We start from the raw sequence: 20,211 nt of genomic DNA, 5'->3' as shown, positions 1-20,211 counted from the left end.
AAAAAAAAATCTGGAAGAATCTGTTCAGTGTCCTCTGCTTCTGTAACTGGAAAATAAAACTACTCTTCTTCACAATGGATGGCTGGAGTGTCTTCCAGTTCTGTGACAGGTTCTGCCCTCAATAAAGACCTCAGATATCATTTCCATCATATCCAGCGTACATGAAGGCAGTAGATGCACCTTGGGAATCAGAGCATCATTTAACTCTTCCACCAAAGCAGTTGTTATCCCTAAAAGACCTGGTGATAGCACGGCTCTCCCCTCTGCACAAGAAAATCAGCTAAAACTGCCTCACTCCCTTTCAGTCAGAATAAAACTGGGGAAAGGAGGTGGAGAGAAAGGGGATCAAAATTTAGTTTTATTCCACTGATGCTACTGCCTGTCACTAAAAGATGAAGAGCTGAAATCCCATCAGTCTGGATTTGCAGATCTGAGGGTGAAGAATTAATATTTTTCTGTTTTTGTAGAAAACTCCTTGATGTATGGCTCCATTATTGAATGTTAACAGCTGCAGTTTAAATTACAAATGAGGATCTATTAGCATAACCATACTCAGTTTCTATTTAAAACTAAGATTTTAGCCAAAATTATGTCAGCTGAGAACCCACATTTTTGCATTTGTTAATATAGAAAAAGGAGAGAGAGAGAGAAACAATTTCCTGACTTCACTACAAAATACTTTACTTAGTATGAGATCTAGAACAGAAACAATATTTAAGAACATTTTTTAACTATTACTGATAACTCTTAAACCTACCTACCTTAAAAAGGTAGGGTGGCAATTTGAGACAACTTAGAATAGAGAGACTTCACAAGGCACCAATACTATAGTGTTAAAAAACTAAGCCCTTTTTACAGTTCCCTCATCAAGCCCATTTATTTTTTCTATATAGAAACATTTAAGAAGCCCTAAATAGCATTGTTGGTGATAACTATTTAATTAGTCTAGGCTTCCACAAAACAGATGGCTTCTGCTCTTACACTTCTTAACCACGGTATTAGTGAAACTGCCATCTTTTGTAAATAGCTCTTTCCCTGAAGAGCTGTTTGTGTTTACTTGTAACCCATAATGCTAATCAAAAAGAATTTAAGAATGGATTCCCCCATACAAATAGGATGTTTAGTCCAATTATATGCATACTAGCAAATCCAAAACAATATGAGAATGCTACGCTATATATATGCATCTACCAAATGCATTACATTAGCAAAATAACAACTTGTGTTATTGTCCATAAAATTATATCATATTTCAAATTCTACAGTGGTGAGTGGTACATGAAAATTAATCTGGATATCTAGAATTAACTTCCTTTTATTGAAAGTACTCAGCAGTATTATTTTCTTCCTAGAGAGGAAATCAGGCCCTTGAGAGCTCTAGCACTGGCCATGTTCTTTGCATGGTTAATGGAGAGAGATACTATGGCTAAAGGATGGGACTAGGAATCAAGATACCTAGAGGTGTGATCCAGCTACCACTGAAATTAATGCCTTTCCATTGACTTTGACAGAAGTTGGATCAGTCCCCTAGGTTCTGCAGTTAGTGTTTCACCACGTCACTTAATTTCTCTGTGCTTTGATTTCTTCACATCTAGCACAGACAGGTGACATAAAATACTGCAAAGGAGATTTCATTCCTCTGCTGCAACACAGCTAATGATTTAAGCAGTCTTAGTGGCACTCCACACTTCATTAAATTGTGATACTTAATTCATTAATGTTTATAAAGTACTTTGAAATCCTCTAATGAAGTGCAACATACTATTATTAGATATGTAGTACCTTATGTCCCAAAGGATCCCACACAAAAAAATCCCTTCACTACTATTCAAAGATTTCTTACTCTGGAGCATAACATTGAAGCTGTATTTGTGCTGGAAATGGCCCACCTTGATTATCATACACATTGTAAGGAGAGTGGTCACTTTAGATAAGCTATTACCAGCAGGAGAGTGAGTTTGTGTGGGGGGGGGGGGGGGGGGTGAGAAAACCTGGATTTGTGCTGGAAATGGCCCAACTTGATTATCATACACATTGTAAGGAGAGTGATCACTTTAGATAAGCTATTACCAGCAGGAGAGTGGGGTGGGAGGAGGTATTTTTTCATGCTTTGTGTGTATATAATAAGATCTTCTACACTTTCCACAGTATGCATCCGATGAAGTGAGCTGTAGCTCACGAAAGCTTATGCTCAAATAAATTGGTTAGTCTTAAGGTGCCACAAGTACTCCTTTTCTTTTATCAACAGACAGTAATCCTACAAAAGATTTATTGATATATGAAGACTACTCCATTCAGTTATAAAATGCATGTTCCATACCATATTACAGCTCCTTGCTGGCTCAATGCCAGGCCCCTACAATGAAACGTAGCATGATATCAGTCTATAAAATCATTACTTTTGTGAAGTGCCTTGATATCCAATCTTCTAAAAGGTGCGTCTTTATCTGACCCCCACCTAGACAAGAAACTTTTTTTTACCAATAATTCAGTTTGCCATGTTCTCCTTCTTTTCCCCATCTTGAAGGAAAATTATCTCACATTACACTAACATGATTCCACCTATCAGGAAGCAGAAAGGAAGGAAGACTGTCAGTGTCCCAACCCAATCTGGATTGCCAATCACCCACTTTCCCATCCACTTTAAGTAGGATGAGAAAGAGGGAACTATAACAAAGCAAATTACTGATAAGTAGTTTTCCCTTGTCATATGTCTCGTCTCTTCCCTTCCCTATAAGAATTATACGTAAAAACAAGGATTATAAATGAGTATATGCATAATTTTAGGAGTAAAATATCTAGTATTTGAGACACTGTCAGCCTCTGTAAAATAGCCTCTTATTACTTGGGACAATGGGCAAAACATCTTTCACTTTCTGCCCAGACAGAAATTTGACTTCAAATTTTGAGTCAAGCTGACAGTGCTCTGGAAACTTTGTTACTCAGAAAGATGGGAACTGCTTCAATATATGATAAATTAGTTTCCTTACCTGCAATTTTTATAATACAGAAGGAATCCACTGATATTGCAATCTCTGCTTGGTTACATCTGCCCTATTTACTGTGTTACAATCCTGAATTAGGTTCCCCTGGTGGACACTGAGCAGGTTTCTGTACATGTGGATAGATCTAAGGCCCCACATGCTCTTGGCTTGACGGGTCTGAGCACAATCTAAGCACTGTCTCTGGTTCTGGACTTCTGGGCATAAATCCTGCCTCAGACCCCTCCCTGAGAGATGAAGCTTCATAGTCCATTGCTTAGGCTCTGAAACTAATGCCAGCTCCCCCAACCCTCCCCACTAGCGGTTGCCACAATTCCACCAAATCTCTGTACCTTCCAAATTATTGTTTTCCCCTTTTGGGACCATGTGACAATGAAAGCCAGGGCAATACAGACTTTGCAAAGGAATTTCTAACCCTATTACACTTTACTCACAGATAAAGAACAAGAGATAATCAGATCCAAGGAAAAAACAAAATCCTACATGCAAATCCCTGGTTCAGTTTCCTTACAACTCAGAGCCCTTTGGGTTTTGGTCAATGTGCTTTCAGGGAGGGGTACAGGAACAATTTGTATAGTGGGGGTGCTGAGAGCCATTGAACCATACTGTAACCCCTGTATATAATGGAAAGCACTTCAAGCCAGGGGGTACTGCAGCACCCTTAGTTCCAGCACCTATGCTTTCAGGGTCCCAGGACCCTCTTCTCCTCCTTCTCTTGCACAGCTTTGCCTTCTGATCCTGGTCTCCTCTCTCTCTGGACCTGGTCAGTGAGACAGCCCTCCTTTTATAAAGTTTGAGTCTCACCCACCCTCATGAGATGACTCTCCTCTGTGGCTTGAAGTTTCTCATCGGATGATCAATTGCTTGATTACATATCCACCTTGGATGAACTGGTCCCTTGGGCAGCAAATAACTCATTGACTTAAGGGGCTTCCATTTGAATGGGAGACCCGCAGATTAACTAGGCTTGATTGTTTTGCACTGTTTAGCCCTCAGCTAACACACGCTGAAATCTCAGTCCACGCTGGAGCTAAAAAGACAACAGTGAAGGCACAGAGCGGTTTCCACTCAAAAAGGTATTTATGGATTAAAATGTATAGCCAACTGATTTTGACTACACTTGCAGTTCGATATTAATAATGTTCAAGAGACCAAATAGCCCCACTCAGACAATGTATTGTCTGTAGACAAAACAGTATGGTACAGGGAAGAAAGAGTTAATGCATCACCAATCATTCTAGGAACCAGGTTCTCGCAGCATGTTCAGTTCATCTTACACAGAAGGTGTGGTCCAAAATACACCCCCGCCCCCCCCCCATCCCCTTGTATTGATACTAGACCTCTTTACAAGTAAAAGGCACTGTATATGTCAAGCAAGACTAAAATCTCCCAATCACCTTTTTTTCCAGGTATTATGGTGTACCCCTCTTATCTCTGTTTTCAAGCACAGCATTCTAAAAACTAGTTGGGCCATGAAGGCACTCCCTACCTGTACTTACATAACTTGATTTTGATGGTTTTCCTATCTGCCTTTGCCAAATGCCGAGTTGTACTGTTATGGGATATTTCGAATAAGTGAGCAAGAATAAGCATAATAAAAATTGCGCAGGATACTATTAATGGTTATTAATGTGGGCGGGGGGAGAAAGCAAAAGAGAGATATATAACATATCTGTAACATATGCATTGGCTAACACTTTAACAAAACAGAAAATTGATACCGACATGTATATACACTAACCCATCACACACTGTTCAGAAGCAGTTTGGCGTAACTGGAGTTTTACAATTTTCAAAACTAGGCTCTCTCTGATAGGCTGTTGTGATAGCACAGATGATGCCTTTCAAAGTTGAGCATCCTTAAACTAGTGGAGGGTGGAAAACAACCCTATATATCAACTCAAACAAAGTTCTCCAAATGGGGGGGTAGGGGAAGCCCATAAAATCAAATAACTCAATTTTAAACAGAGGGCCAGCTTCAGTGGATCTGCATGTATTTACACCGGGTGGGGATCTGAGCCAGAAAGCTTTGGGATAATGATCACAACATTGTTTCTGGGGAAATGTTATGATCATGTTTATAGCACATGGTTCACCACTTCTAAGATCTAAGTATTGATAGGCATTATCATGCCAAAGGGCATGCTAATAAAAAGAAAGTACTTGTCTAGGAATTATTAATATGGGGGCATTTCCCTCATTTGAGGATAGCCCACAGGCTGACTTTGCTTTGGAGTAGGTGACAATGAACAATACCAAATATTCCTTTGATGGCGAATCCTTACTTCAGGTTGGGCAAAGATTCCTGAAATAAAAAACTTATTGTGGCTTTGCTTTGCATTGGCATCTTGTTATTTTAGTGATACCAGTAAATATGGTAAGCCAGAGCAAAGGGAAAATGTGTGCCTAGGCCAGTGGTTCTCAAACTTTTGTACTGGTGATCCCTTTCACACAGAAGCCTCTTAGTGCGACCCCCCCTTATAAATTAAAAATGCTTATTTAAATATTTAACACTATTATAAATGCTGGAGGTGAAGTGGGGTTTGGGGTGGAGGCTGACAGCTTGTGATCCCCCATGCAAGAGTAGTGTTCCAAGTGAGAAACTCAAAATAGTACACACATGTTCTGATTAGCCCATTTACATGGAGAAATACAATATCAGAGTAAATCCAGCTGTCCAAATTAATAATTTTAATAAATGAAAACAGAAAAATTATAAATAAAAGATATTGAATTACAAAATTATACTACAATTGTGTCATACGCACATACAACCTCTATGGCTAGAGGGAATGTGTATTAAGCAACATACGCACAACCTCTAGGCAAAAAATTGCTTAATACACATTCCCTCTAGCCTTTGATAGACCTATTATGATCACACAACACAGAATTACAGAAACTAAAACTGGCAAAAGAGCAAAACAATGAAGTCTGTATGCCATCATCATAAGTTAAATACAGTAGTTGTCATTAAAAAGGCAACATTTGCCATCATTTTAATTACAGGAAAAAAATCTAACATTGGATGATAATTGTAATGGTTAGTAAACACTGATTTAATGTCAAGCACTATATAATCATTACCCAATCAGGTGTCAAACTGCTCTTTATTTACTTTCAAACAACCTGAAAACATGCAGTCTAGTCACTTCCATTTAAATATGTAGCCTAAAAATAATTTTTTTGTAAAAGCGTGCTACTAGCAGCAGAATTTTTTTTAATGTAACGTCTTTTGCACCGTACAATATTGGACAAAAAAATGTAAAATCTACTTTAAAATAAAGGCATATTTTTCTTACTCATTCATTTCCTTTTCCTTCCTATAAAAAAGTATAGTATGAAGAAAACAAATTAAAGTATTTCCATTTCTCGGCCTGTAAAGCTCAAAAATACAGGGGGGAAAACAAAATTAGTACATTTCATAGCAATATTCACTTCATTACTAATGTTAAAATGCTATTTGAAACGACATTTTGCTGATGATTAACATTAAATATTTCTTCAACATGGAAAATGCATTACCATCAGCACACACAGACGAGGAAATAAATTATCAATTCCAAAAAGAATTCTGTTTATTCACTCAAATGAGAGAAATTTTATTGTCTGTGTCAATGACAATGGTAACATTTTTGCCTCTGAGATAGGTCACATATTCAAGTCCCACACCATGACTTGGCTTCATACCCTAAAGGTAAACTGGAGCGATAGATGATAGATGGAAGAAATGGTGAAGCTGAATAGCCGGAGAACCTAAAATCAAGATCCACTGCCCAAAAGGAATTTAAAAATCCCAAAGCACATTTCAAAAAGAGCAGGGGATATATAACAGCATAACTTTATATTACAACACAGCCTCATAGAAGGGCATCTATGTCAAAAGCAATCTAAATAGGATATCCCTACCTTACATGGTAAACTCTCAGTCATTGTGTTGAAAGAGGCCTTGTTAAGGCATCTGAAAACAGAGGGGACTAAAAAATGAATACCTCATGAGTGAACACCTCACAATACACAAAGAGGCCCTGTGTTGCAGTGAAAAAGGACTCAATTAGGCCATTTAGTTGGCAAATGTTCTAGGATCATTTACTCTACATGGGTCCAATTCAACCTCTACTGAACTCAAAGGAAAGTCTCCCATTGAATTCAATGGGTATTCAACCAGGTCCTGCATGCAATACCGGACTATGATCTGTCACTCAAATTGGACACATGCTGTATAAAATTTTCAAAATTCAGTGCTTAAAGTTAGGCTCCCAAGTCCATATTTAAGACATTCAGATAAGTGACCTGATTTTCAAAAGTGCTAAGTACCTGCAGTTCCCATAAGCACCCATTTGAAAATTTTGGCCATCGTCATATATGAGTGCAGTAATACACTGCTATTATTACATCTTAATTAATACAGTAGGGGTGTTACCTGGCATCAAAGCACCACCCAAAGAGCTGCCAAAGTACAAAGACACCCTACATACAATTATATTTTACAAGAATATTAAGGTTGCAAACTCAAGCTCTCAGAAGTTATGAAATGCCTGTGCTACCCGAACTCAGCCCCCATGTGCAGAAGCTGTCTTTAAATGATCACACACTATTTTTCCATAAAAATCTCTTTCTCATTCAGTGCCTAAGATAGACACTGATCACTGAATGGGTAGCCTCGATTCTCAATACAGCAGGTAGAAATCAGTTTACAGGACAACGGAGAAGGGGAAGCTTCCGTCCCATGGATAAGTCACATAGGTGGACTTCACCGAATAATTACCTCCTGGACCTCTGACTACCATCTTTGCATCTGTGAGCCCTGGAGTCAGAACGATCATCTGGCAGGATTTTCAGATAAAAGCTGCCAAGAGGAAGGAAACAAGGTTCTTTTTAATCAGACTGGACCCTAAGAGGCAAGGACTTTGTCTGCCAGGTAAAAGACCCCTAGCCGTCACAGCTGGGATAAACCTGAGAAGCTGAACCTACAAGACTTGTTATGTTGAACAGAAGTTTTATAAGATAGTAACCAAAGTTTATGTCTTTGTCTGTCTGTGTCTTTATTATTCTTAGTATTGTGTAAATATCGCTTGCTTTATTATCATTTAATTAATAAAACCTACATATGATTATTACAGTATCAGACTGACCATTGTCTTATTTGATACACGAGGGAGATCTAAGGAGGAATTGACCTGTGACATGTGTTTGGTCATTTTGGAACAGAGGAACTTTGACTTTGTGACATTACAGTGAAAAGAGCCTAATATCACAGGGGTCCACTTACTTGGTGTCAAGTGGGACAGGGGTTTCCCAGGGGACTGTTTAAACTCTATAATGAGACAGGCAAAAGCCTAGTGAATTAATTAGCAGTGTGATTAGCTGGTGTAACGCCTTAGCATTACAACCATAGCTGGCACTGGGTTAACTTCAATATTATTAAACAGTCTGCCCTGAAGTGGAACCCACAGTGATACCAAGCAGTGTGACAGGAGGTCCCTTACCCGTAACTGGAGCTTCTTTGAGATGTGTGGACCTTCTGTGTATTCCACATGTGGGTCTGCATGTGCACCATGTGGCTGAGATAGATTTCCAGCAAGCAATGTCCTTTGGTCTGCACCTGCATACTTGCCCTCCTCATGCTCTGAAACAGGGTACAAAGGGAAGTGCAGACTGACATCTCTCCAGTTCCTCTCTAACCATGAATCATAAGGACATGAAGCAGAGGGGAAGGAGGGTGGGTAATGGATATGGATCACATATCTAGAAGAATCTCCAGTTTCAGGTAAGAAACCTCCATTTCTTCTTCGAGTGCTAGTTCCTATGTGCATTCCACATGTGGGTGATTAATACATGGTATTTAAACAGGTTCTGAAGAAGATGAAGAAACAAGGAGGTATCTGTGGACATAGAGAATTCTGACTTGGGCCCTGCAGTGGTAAGAAGGAACTGGAGAGGCAACTGTCTGCATCGCCCCTTATACTCTTGGTTCAGAGCACAAGGAAGGCCTGTGGCAGAGACAGAGATAGAATCCAGTTCTGCAGGGTGGCACTCAATTACTAAACCACAAGACCATCCTTTCTCCCCATCCTCATTCATTATACAATTTCTAATTTATGTATCAAATGAGACTAGGGTCCTACAGACTTGCTCTAGGAATTACTTTGTGGAAGTCCTGTGGCCACAGGAGGTCAGACTAGACAATCATAATGGCCACTTCTGGTCTTAGAATCTATGAATCCATGACAACAGCCTAAGTACACAAAGAAAGTTTTGAAAATCTTGCTGACAAACTCTAACACGCCTCTACTTTGCATGTACAAATGGCAATTTACAGAGGCTTAAAATTAAGGCAAATTAGGATGGATTTTCACAGGAATGGCAAAAGGCACATCCGGGATCCAGTGGTGACCCAAGATCAAATTTCAAGTCCCCACCCCAAAGCAAACAGTTGAAAGACTTTTTTTAAAAGGCAAAACAACGAATTTTTCCCTAACAATTGTCAGAAATGGCAGAACCATTCTTGCTAAAATTTTCAAAAAACAGTTCAGCCTGAGGCAGACACCCAACATGGAGAACTTCAGCCTGGATAGGTAAAGTTTGGCAAAGTTATTAGCACTGAAAACAGGGTCTTATAGTTGAAAGTGTAAGGTAACCTTAACAATAGGTTTTCTACCAGCTCTGCTCATAATAAAAGTCATACACTTTGTTTCATAAGGTGAGTGCTTGCTCCTATTAATGATTTGTTCATAAAATCATAGAAATGTAGAGATGGAAGGGTCCTCAAGAGGTCATTGTAGTCCATCCTCAATGTTGAGGCAGGACCAACTATACTTCAACCATCCCTGAGAGATGTTTGTCTAACTTGCCTTAAAAACCTCCAGCGACGGGGATTCCACAACCTCCCTTGGAAGTCTATTCCAGGTTTTAAGTACCTTATAGTTAGAAGGCTTTTCCTAATATCTAACCTAAATCTCCCTTACTGCAGATTAAGCTGATAACACTTTGTCCTACCTGCAGTGGGCATGGAGAACAACTGATCACAGTCCACTTTATAATAACCCTTAATATATTTGAACACTGTTATCAGGTCTCCTTCAATCATCTTTTCTCAAGACTAAACATGCCACGTCTTTTAACCTTTCCTCATAGGTCTTGTTTTCTAAGCCTATTATCATTTTTGTTGCTCTCTTCTAGACTCTCTCCAATTTGCGCACCTCTTTATTAAAGCATGGCACCTAAAGCAGGCCACAGTACTCCAGTTGAGGCCTTAGCGGTGCCAAATAGAGTGGAACAATTACCTCCTGCATCTTTTATAGAACACTCCTGTTAACACATGCCAGAATGAGATCACATTATGGGTCATATTCTGTTTGCAACCCTGCATGTCCCAGATCCTTTTCTGTAGTACTACCATCCAGCCAGCGATTCCCATTTTGTATTTATACATCTGATTTTTCCTTCTTAAGTGTAGTACCTTGGCTGGCTGGTCTATAATTCACCTAGTCCTCTTTGTTCTCCTTTTTAAAGACAGGTACTGTATTTGCCCTTCTCCAGTCTTCTGGGACCTCACTCATCCTCCATGAGTTCTTGAAGATAATCACTAATGGTTCCAAGTTTGCTTTGGCTAGTTCCTTAAGTATCCTAGGGTCAATTCATCAGGCCCAGTGTATTTTTGCCTACTTCTTTCTCTTATATATATAGGATAATAATTTAGTCATACCATCCCTTTCACACTCAAAAGAAAAAAGTGTTCATTTTTAACAACTAAATCTAGGTTATGTTTCTGAATTTCCTTTTAATTATTGTCTTGACCTAAAGTCTACTGAAGTCAAAGGGAGTCTTTTCACTGACTTCAATGGGCTTTCATGCTATATGTGCCGAGCATATCATCAGCACTTACAAAATAAAAATGAATAATGTTTTAAGCTCTCATAACTTTTACAGACAGCTACTAGCATTGCAGCCAAAATCAGAGGCAAAATCTGTACTGAGAGGGTAAATGAAATGAAAGAGGAAGGGAGATGGGGAGAAAACCATTATAAAATTGGCACAAAATGAAATGGTGTGCAAAGCCCTGCCTCCTCCTACTTCTCCCACCTCTCCAAAACAAACAAACACTCACTCAGAAAAGCTTACTCTATGCTATACTTTCCTGGGGAGGGAAAGAATGTCTTTGCACATGTCAGTTACTCCAATGACAGCATTAACGTGATATCATCTAATGCTTGGTGCCAGACAAAAGACAGGATAACATTTTTTAAGCTTTCAAAAATAGCAATAGATAATTTAAATACATCGTGTTCCTCGTAACCTTTAGTACAAGAAGTTAAAAGACATCTCTTTACTTCCTATGGGTTTGTGAATATTTCCTATTGTGGTTGGAATTTAGAATGAACATTGTAAAAAAATCTTTTTCCATAATGTGAAATGCTCAACAGGAAACAGTAACAAAGCAGTAGAATCTATAACCAAAATTACTAACCGTGCAGTACATCAGAGCTCTGAATGAGATTAAGATTTCAGCATCAGTGATCCCCCAGCAAAGTAAAAAGAGAAGTGTTCCTTTACTTCACACTGCCCAACAGCGTCTGATCTCCAAGGCTGGTACTACCATTCACTAGCACAAAAACATGCTTCTTCTCTTTTTTAAAAAAAAAAGACAAAGATTGAAAGTTATAAAGTGGTAAAAAAGTGTGCTTCTGATTTTTATTGCCAGTGCACAATTTTCACAAAAACAAAAAATTGTACCACTTATAGGAGAGAAAAAACTAATATTCTGGAGCTATCACATCCACAAGGGCACATACTTTCAAACTTTCTGCAACCACTACAGCATTTTCCAATGCTCTATTTCACTTTTTAAACAACACCAGTCAGTAGTATTGTAGCATGCATAGCATACAATATCACGTTAGAATCAGTCGGAGCCACAGATATATTATAAATTACTTACATCTCCTTGGGGTCCCTTCTTCACCTCCCTGTGTTGAGGAAGGAGTAGTCTTTGTCTTTCTGCTTACACTGGCTCTTTCTCCAAGGAGCGTCTTTCACTTCTCCAGCAGATAAGGATGAAGTTTCTTCAGCCTTTAAGTTATCAAGGGGAAAGGAATAGAGAAAGTCTGTAAGTCTGTCACTTTGGGTCCTATATCAGGTGACTACAATGATTTATTTTAAACACAATTCAGTATATTTACTGAAAAATATACTTATATATGTATACAGTATATTTGGTGGGGCGGGGGGTGTGAACCATTTGATTTATATATCATCTTCCTACATCAAGCATCTAAAAACATGCAAATCAGTCACCTACTTCATGGTTAGGATTCATTATAAGCTAAACATAGCTCAGGAGCCAAACATATATTCTCATTTTATAGTACCAAGAAATTCATAATAGTTTAGATAGGTTCAGATAAGTACCTGAGGTTTTGGTGCTCATCCAAACCAACCTCCTATATTTAGAGTTGCCCATCACTAATAAATATTCTTGCTATTCTTAATGCTCCCCTTCTGTTACACAAAACTGTAGTGTCTGGTTCTCTGTTGCCTATGCCTTATATAATCATTTTCATCATGAAAAACGGGTACAAAATGGGTAGCATTTTACACCAACTTTACACTGGTGTAACTGACTACTCAAGCTGAAGGGCATTAGGGAGTCAGGCCAATGGTAATTTCAGACTGGAAGTACACAACTGATTCTTTTGAGTTTCATAGAAATTTTCCTTCCATCCCATTGCCGTTTAGTTTACGGCACGCTAACAAACTCAATTAGTTTTGAACCCAGAAGGCAGGCAGCAAACCTATCTAATCCAAATAGTTGGACCACACAAAATAACAAAATGAGGAAACAAAGTAACAACACTTTCCCAGGCTCCATTCTCCCAGGCCAACCATGTAAAAGTAGCTGAAAAAGAGGACCAAATGTCTAATCTCTGTCTCAAGTCCCCAGCTGATTTCATCTTTTAGAGTCCATGGTCTCACCTAATGTATTTCCAATATGGTTCAACTCTTACCCAAATGCTGGTCAGCTTTTGTGTATCCCAAGTTTCCTTGCTAAGCAAACCTTAAAAACTATCAAAAAGAACAAGGAGTACTCGTGGCACCTTAGAGACTAACAAATTTATTTGAGCATAAGCTTTCGTGGGCTAAAGCCCACTTTGTCAGATGCATGCAGTGGAAAATACAGTAGGAAGATATAGATATATACACACACAGAGACACATACGGAGAACATGAAAAAATGGGGGTTGCCATACCAACGCTAATGAGAGTAATCGATTAAGGTGGGCTATTATCAGCGGGAGAAAAAAACTTTTGTAGTGATAATCAGGATGGCCCATTTCAAACAGTTGACAAGAAGGTGTGAGTAACAGTAGGGGGAAAATTAGCATGGGGAAATTGTTTTTAGTTTGTGTAATGACTCATCCACCCCCAGTCTTTATTCAAGCCTAATTTAATGGTGTCCAGTTTGCAAATTATTTCCAGCTCTGTAGTTTCTCATTGGAGTCTGTTTTTTTTGTTGAATAATTGCGACTTTTAGGTCTGTAATTGAGTGTCCAGGGAGGCTGAAGTGTTCTCCGACTGGTTTTTGAATGTTATAATTCTTGATGTCTGATTTGTGTCCATTTATTCTTTTACGTAGAGACTGTCCGGTTTGGCAATGTACATGGCAGAGGGGCATTGCTGGCACATGATGGCATATATCACATTGGTAGATGTGCAGGTGATTTTGTATTTTGTATTTTAATATTTCTTCTTATTGTTAAACACATCTTTTTCGCTTTAATCTCCAGAATACAGCAATGTTTTTGCTGTATTTTGGGTATGTGCAGATCAATGTATAGTCCTTCAGGGAAGCCTTTTGAACTGGCAGAGAGTGAATGATTGATATCAGGAACAAAAACTTTTTGCTGTCATAAAATGGCATGTCATTTATAGGAAAACCCACGTTAATTAATTCTCTCTATACCAGATTTGTCAGAGGAATGTACCAGGTCCTTCACACTATTCTGCATAACAGCAGAAGCAAATTACATTGTGCATGGAAAAACACACCTCTTTGTGCTAGTGAACTGAATGTTTCCATATCTAACACATCTCTACTTTATGTGAAGGAAAAGCTTATAACAACAAAAAGAAACTTTGCTTAGATATCAGTATGCACCTGCAGAAGTCCCTCTTGCAACTCCATGAAATAACACCTGACTTTCATGTTAAAAAAAAAAAGAAAGGTCTAAAAGCTTCCTACAAGTCTATACTATCTATATTTATCACTGTTCTTTTTACACATTGCAGTGGGGAATTTAGCCTTATAAAGATGTTTTTGTCCTTTGCCAGCTTAACATACTGGGTCAAAATATGTACAGTGTAATAGTCACTCCCTCTAGTGGATGGAGACCTTCAAAAGAAGATAGACAATTAATCCTGTTACAACTAATGACTGTTAATGGTGTTTTACCCTTTATCTCAAGAAGCTGAATTTGAGAAGCAGTATGGCTCTGTAGACAGTGTACCAGATGGGGAGACAGAAGATGGGGGATCCGTTCTTGGCTCCACCACTGACCTGCTGTCTGACTTTAGGCAAGTTCCTTCTCCTACGTGTTCCTCTGTTTCCACTTCAAAACTTGTAGACTTGTCTACTTAGAATGTAAACTTTTCAGTAGAGTTGGGTGAAATATTTTTGGCAAATAGTTTATTCTTAACTGTGAATTGCTTCTATGACTGGCAATGAATAGCCAGGGAAAGAGCGTGAGAATGATCCTATAGCCAGGGGAGGCACTCACCTACGATATGAGAGACCCAAGTTCAGGGCTCTGCTCCAATGAATATTCAATTATTCATAAGAAGTGCAATAGCTTCAACAGGGGAGACTGTGAGAAAATTGCGCCATAACATCCCATAGCCCAGTGGTCAGGGCACTCTCCTACAATGTGGGAGACCCAAGTGCAGATCTTTTTTCCACATCAGACAGAAGAGAATTGAACCTCGGTCTCCCACATCCCAGGTGAGTTCCCTAATCACTGGGCTAAACGTTATAAGGGAGACAATGGCTTCTTCGTCTTCCTCCAGGTTATAAGGGGGGCGCCCCTTCCACTGTTTTTTTTCTTAGATATTTAGGTCAGAAGGGACCATTATGATCATCTAGTCTGACCTCCTGCACAACGCAGGCCACAGAATTTCACCCACCACTCCTACAAAAAAAACCTCACACCTGTGCTATTGAAGTCCTCAAATCGTAGTTTAAAGACTTCAAGGAGCAGAGAATCCTTCAGCAAGTGACCCATGCTCCATGCTGCAGAGGAAGGCGAAAAACCTCCAGGGCCTCTTCCAATCTGCCCTGGAGGAAAATTCCTTCCCCACCCCAAATATGGCGATCAGCTAAACCCTGAGCATATGGGCAAGATTCATCAGCCAGATACTATAGAAAATTCTTTCCTGGGTAACTCGGATCTCACCCCATCTAATAGCCCATCACAGGCCATTGGGCCTATTTACCATGAATATTTAATTACCAAAACCATGTTATCCCATCATATCATCTCCTCCATAAACTTATCGAGTTTAATCTTAAAGCCAGATAGATCTTTTGCCCCCACTGCTTCCTTTGGAAGGCTATTCCAAAACTTCACTCCTCTGATGGTTAAAAACCTTTGTCTAATTTCTAGTCTAAATTTCCTAGTGGCCAGTTTATATCCATTTGTTCTTGTGTCCACATTGGTACTGAGCTTAAATAATTCCTCTCCCTCTCTGGTATTTATCCCTCTGATATATTTATAGAGAGCAATCATATCTCCCCTCAACCTTCTTTTAGTTAGGCTAAACAAGCCAAGCTCCCTGAGTGTCCTTTCATAAGACAAGTTTTCCATTCCTCGGATCATCCTAGTAGCCCTTCTCTGTACCTGTTCCAGTTTGAATTCATCCTTCTTAAACATGGGAGACCAGAACTGCACACAGTATTCCAGGTGAGGTCTCACCAGTGCCTTGTATAACGGTCCTAAAACCTCCTTATCCCTACTGGAAATACCTCTCCTGATGCATCCCAAGACCGCATTAGCTTTTTTCACAGCCATATCACATTGGCGGCTCATAGTCATCCTATGATCAACCAATACTCCAAGGTCCTTTTCCTCCTCCGTTACTTCTAATTGATGTGTCCCTAGCTTATAACTACAATTCTTGTTATTAATCCCTAAATGCAGGACCTTACACTTCTCACTATTAAATTTCATCCTATTACTATTACTCCAGTTTACAAGGTCATCCAGATCCTCCTGTAGGGTATCCCTGTCCTTCTCTAAATTGGCAATACCTCCCAGCTTAGTATCATCCGCAAACTTTATTAGCACATTCCCACTTTTTGTGCCAAGGTCAGTAATAAAAAGATTATATAAGATTGGTCCCAAAACCGATCCTTGAGGAACTCCACTGGTAACCGCTCTCCAGCCTGACAGTTCACCTTTCAGTAGGACCCGTTGTAGTCTCCCCTTTAACCAATTCCTTATCCACCTTTCAATTTTCCTATTGATCCCCATCTTATCCAATTTAACTAATAATTCCCCATGTGGCACGGTATCAAATGCCTTACTAAAATCCAGGTAAATTAGATCCACTGCGTTTCCTTTGTCTAAAAAATCTGTTACTTTCTCAAAGAAGGAGATCAGGTTGGTTTGGCAAGGAGATCAGGTTGGTTTGGCACTGTTGAGTGAAGCTATTCCTCTTTTGCATTTGTCAAAATGCCTCAAATCAAAATCAAAAAATTCAGAGTCGGGAAGAAACAAAACATTTTGTTTCAACCTGACCTGATGTTTTTTCTACTTTTTGATTTGCTTAAAAAAAATTGTTTGACCCAAAACATAACAACTTTTTTTCCCCAGAATTACCAGTGAACCAAAAATCCGTTATTCAGCGCCTGTCCTTTTTAGGGCAGGGATTGTCCTTTACCATGTGTTTCCACAACTCCTAGCACAACAGGAGCCTGATCTCTGTTGAAGCCTCTAGTCCCTACTATAATACAAATAATTAATGTGCATGTATAAGAGCTGAAATCTCAGCAAAGATCGCCTCTGCACAAAAGTTTGGTGAAATGCACTCTGCACACATTAAATTAGGGGACATGATGTTGCATTACACCATTTCCCAGAATGAACCCTATGAAATACAAAAAAATAAAAATACTGGAAAATATTGTCCCCAACAAAAACACAACAACAAAAAGAGAGAAGCAGCATGGTAGTATAACAGTGCACAACCACGTGTCTACTGTGTACTTTTATTCCCAATTATTTAAATCATTGGTTCTCAGCCTTTTCCATACCACGACCCCATTTCACAACAGGAAAGAAAACTGAGGTCCCCCCTTATAGCTTTATGGCTCATCCTCTTCCAGATAGCTAGTAGAGATAGTCAAGATCTGCTGGTTGAACCCATGACTGAAATCACGGCCATGAAGATCAACAACCTCCAAAGTGAAAATCGTAAAATGGGAATTACTGATACATCTTTTCCAGCCTACTTGCTACTTGTGTATCCGTTTTAAGGTTAGAAAATTACATTTTTCTGAAAAACTGATTTTATGTATGCATTAGCTCAGTACCCTCCCTAGTGCAACTCTATGTCAAAGACATTACTTCAGGGATAAAATTTGTTGTCCCATTATATGTACAAATACTTCACTTGATTTAAATTTGACTTCCACTCAGGAAGCAACTGAATTTTACAGGAGACCTATGGGATAGAAGGTGCTGGGAAATATCTCCAGAACACATGTATAGTAGGTTAGGCCTTTACAAACAGTAAAGAAGGTGTACATACACTAACTATATACGTAAAGAGGTTGGGGGTGGGGGGTTCGCAAAGCTGATGTAGGGGGGTCACGGGATTGCCACCCCACTTGGCTCTGAAGGCAGCAGTCACGGAGCTTCCTGCAGCCAGGGGAGATTCCTGGAGGTGGAGGTAGGTCTTTTCTCCCCCATGCTGCTGGGAGCCTTCAGAGCTGGCAGCCGCCATGGAGCTTCCTGCAGCCAGAGGAGGTACCCAGAAGTTGGGTCTGATCTCTCCCCAAGAGCAGTCATGCAGGAGAAGAGGAAGTCCTGTCCCGCCCCTGCCCGGCCGGGATTAGCAGTTAGGAGCCCCTGGCAGGGGCGCTCCCAGCAGCACGCAGGAGATCAGACACACCCTCCACCTCTGGAAATCTCCCCTAGCTGCAGGAAGCTCCGTGGCTATTGCCTTCAGACCTGACTCTGAAAGCAGCGCAGCGGCGGAGCTTCCTGTAGCCGGAGGTTGGTCTGATCTCACCCCAAGAGTAGCCGTGCAGGGGAAAAGGAAGGTCTGTCCCTCCTCAGCCCGGTGGACTAGCCGCTGAACCCCAGTGAATGGTAGGTGCCCCCAGCCCTGCCGTTCCCCTGCCCCTCCAATAGCTAGATTTCACAGGGAAGGTCTCATTTCACAGTCCGTGATGTGTTTTTCACGGCCATGAATTTGGTAGAAACGTAATTATGTGGTGTGGTGCAAAGGTTTTATCTGCATGACCTTCACCACAGCTGATGAAACCACAAGTGAGTTATGCAGGTGATCCCAAATGAGTGTTGATAAAACTCTTTAACCCACAGTACCATGTATTTTGTATACAGGATGTTACAGAAAAAGTATCTTAGGTATGTTTTAGAAAGTCCATAACATTTATTAGGCTTATATACCTTACTTACCATAAATTCCATTCTTAACTCCCCTAAAGATGATCTAAAACAGCTTACCCCCCCCCCCCACACACACACACACAAAAAAACCTCTCTGAATTTAGTCTGATATCTCTGCCTCATTCACAGCTAGACAGGATGGATTGGTCCCATTAGGAAACTAGAATCTTCCCTATCCAATGATATAAGACTCCTGTATCTAGCTTCACAGGGTCCCAAAATATCTGATTTTACATTTACAATATTTTTCACTATAGAAATATCATTGGGGCAGGCTGAATCTTTCCACATCCTAGGACTTGGACAGGTGTAATATCAGATATGGGACATGGGAATAATTTTCACATTTGGGGAAAGAAAGAAGTAACTTTTCTGTGGCAGATTAATTTAAAATAAAACAGCAGTTGTTTGAAATTGTTTGGTGCGGGGGGGGAGGTCAGAATTTTGGACTAAGTTCTAATGAGATGGAATAGAGGGGAAATGCTGGCAAGATGGTCTAAGATTCATGATCAATTCATTTATCACCTGGCTTAGTAGTTTAATCACATGGATATCAGCTCCACCATTGAATTAGGTGTTTCGGTGAAGACTAACTGGCTACAAGTTAATCTGGACAACAATGGGACAACTTGGCTGTTAGGATGTGCAGCTGGAGGAACTGGCAGAATATATATTGACACCCATGCTTGGAGAAATGTGGTCAACATCTGAAACACAGCCATATAACTTAGAAAGATCATAGGCTATTCCTAGATGCCCAAAATAGCAGCTGTGGCTAAGTGTGCTTTTCTTCATCTACCCCCAGTGAGAACAGTGCAACCTTCTCTCTGATGTAGTACTTGACAGCTATTTCTGCTTGTCATTGCACCATTAAAAGGTGTTCAACATGATCCAATAAAACTAGTGTAGAATGCATCTGCCTGCCTATCAAGTAGAATTTCACACTGAGAGAACATTAAGCTGGTGCTCTGCAAACTACACTTGCTGCTGATCAGTTTTCAGATAGGTAGAATTCAAGATGTTAGTTTTAACCTATAAATCTCAAGATTTGGGCCCTGCAATCACCACTCTTTCCATAAAACATTGTCAAACTCATGTTAGAGTGTCTATTGATCTGAAGCTATCTAGCAAACAATGGGAGCGAGTTGCTGGCAGGGTGTTCTCCCTGTGATGTCTTCAAATCTGGAACTTGCTCTCCACTTTAGTCTGCCAGAGCTTAGACAACCTGCCTGGCCCACTACAGAGCTCTCCATTCTCCAACACCCTGACTAGGATTTTAGGGATAGTTTGGGCCTATTTTATCTTCATTATATTTGCCAATGGATATTCATTTGTGTCAAATCTGGGTGATTAGTCCTTTTTGCTGAATTGTTGTTTATATTGCACATTTTATTTTAAATGGCCCTCCTTTGCATAGTGTGGCGCAACTATAGAGGATATGGGTTAAATTTTCAAAAGCACCAAAGTGACTAAGGAGCTTAAGACCCATATTTAATAGTGATTTAGGGTAGGTCTACACT

At 39.8% G+C, this 20,211-nt stretch overlaps 1 protein-coding gene across 8 annotated transcripts in view; it reads right to left on the bottom strand.

The window, feature by feature from the left end:
* Positions 1 to 20,211, bottom strand: part of FOXP2 (forkhead box P2) — a 548,879-nt gene that overhangs the window by 457,889 nt on the left and 70,779 nt on the right. For all 8 annotated transcript variants that reach the window (XM_043549777.1, XM_043549764.1, XM_043549728.1 and 5 more), the window contains exon 2: positions 11,944 to 12,074. The gene's annotated coding sequence lies outside the window, so the exon portion shown is untranslated. The remainder of the gene's footprint in view (positions 1 to 11,943; positions 12,075 to 20,211) is intronic.

The sequence above is a fragment of the Chelonia mydas genome, chromosome 1, assembly GCF_015237465.2.
Source record: "Chelonia mydas isolate rCheMyd1 chromosome 1, rCheMyd1.pri.v2, whole genome shotgun sequence".
In the NCBI taxonomy this organism is placed as follows: Eukaryota; Metazoa; Chordata; order Testudines; family Cheloniidae; genus Chelonia; species Chelonia mydas.
The sequence above is the reverse complement of the archived record's forward strand: the minus strand, read 5'-3'. Positions and strand labels throughout refer to the sequence as shown.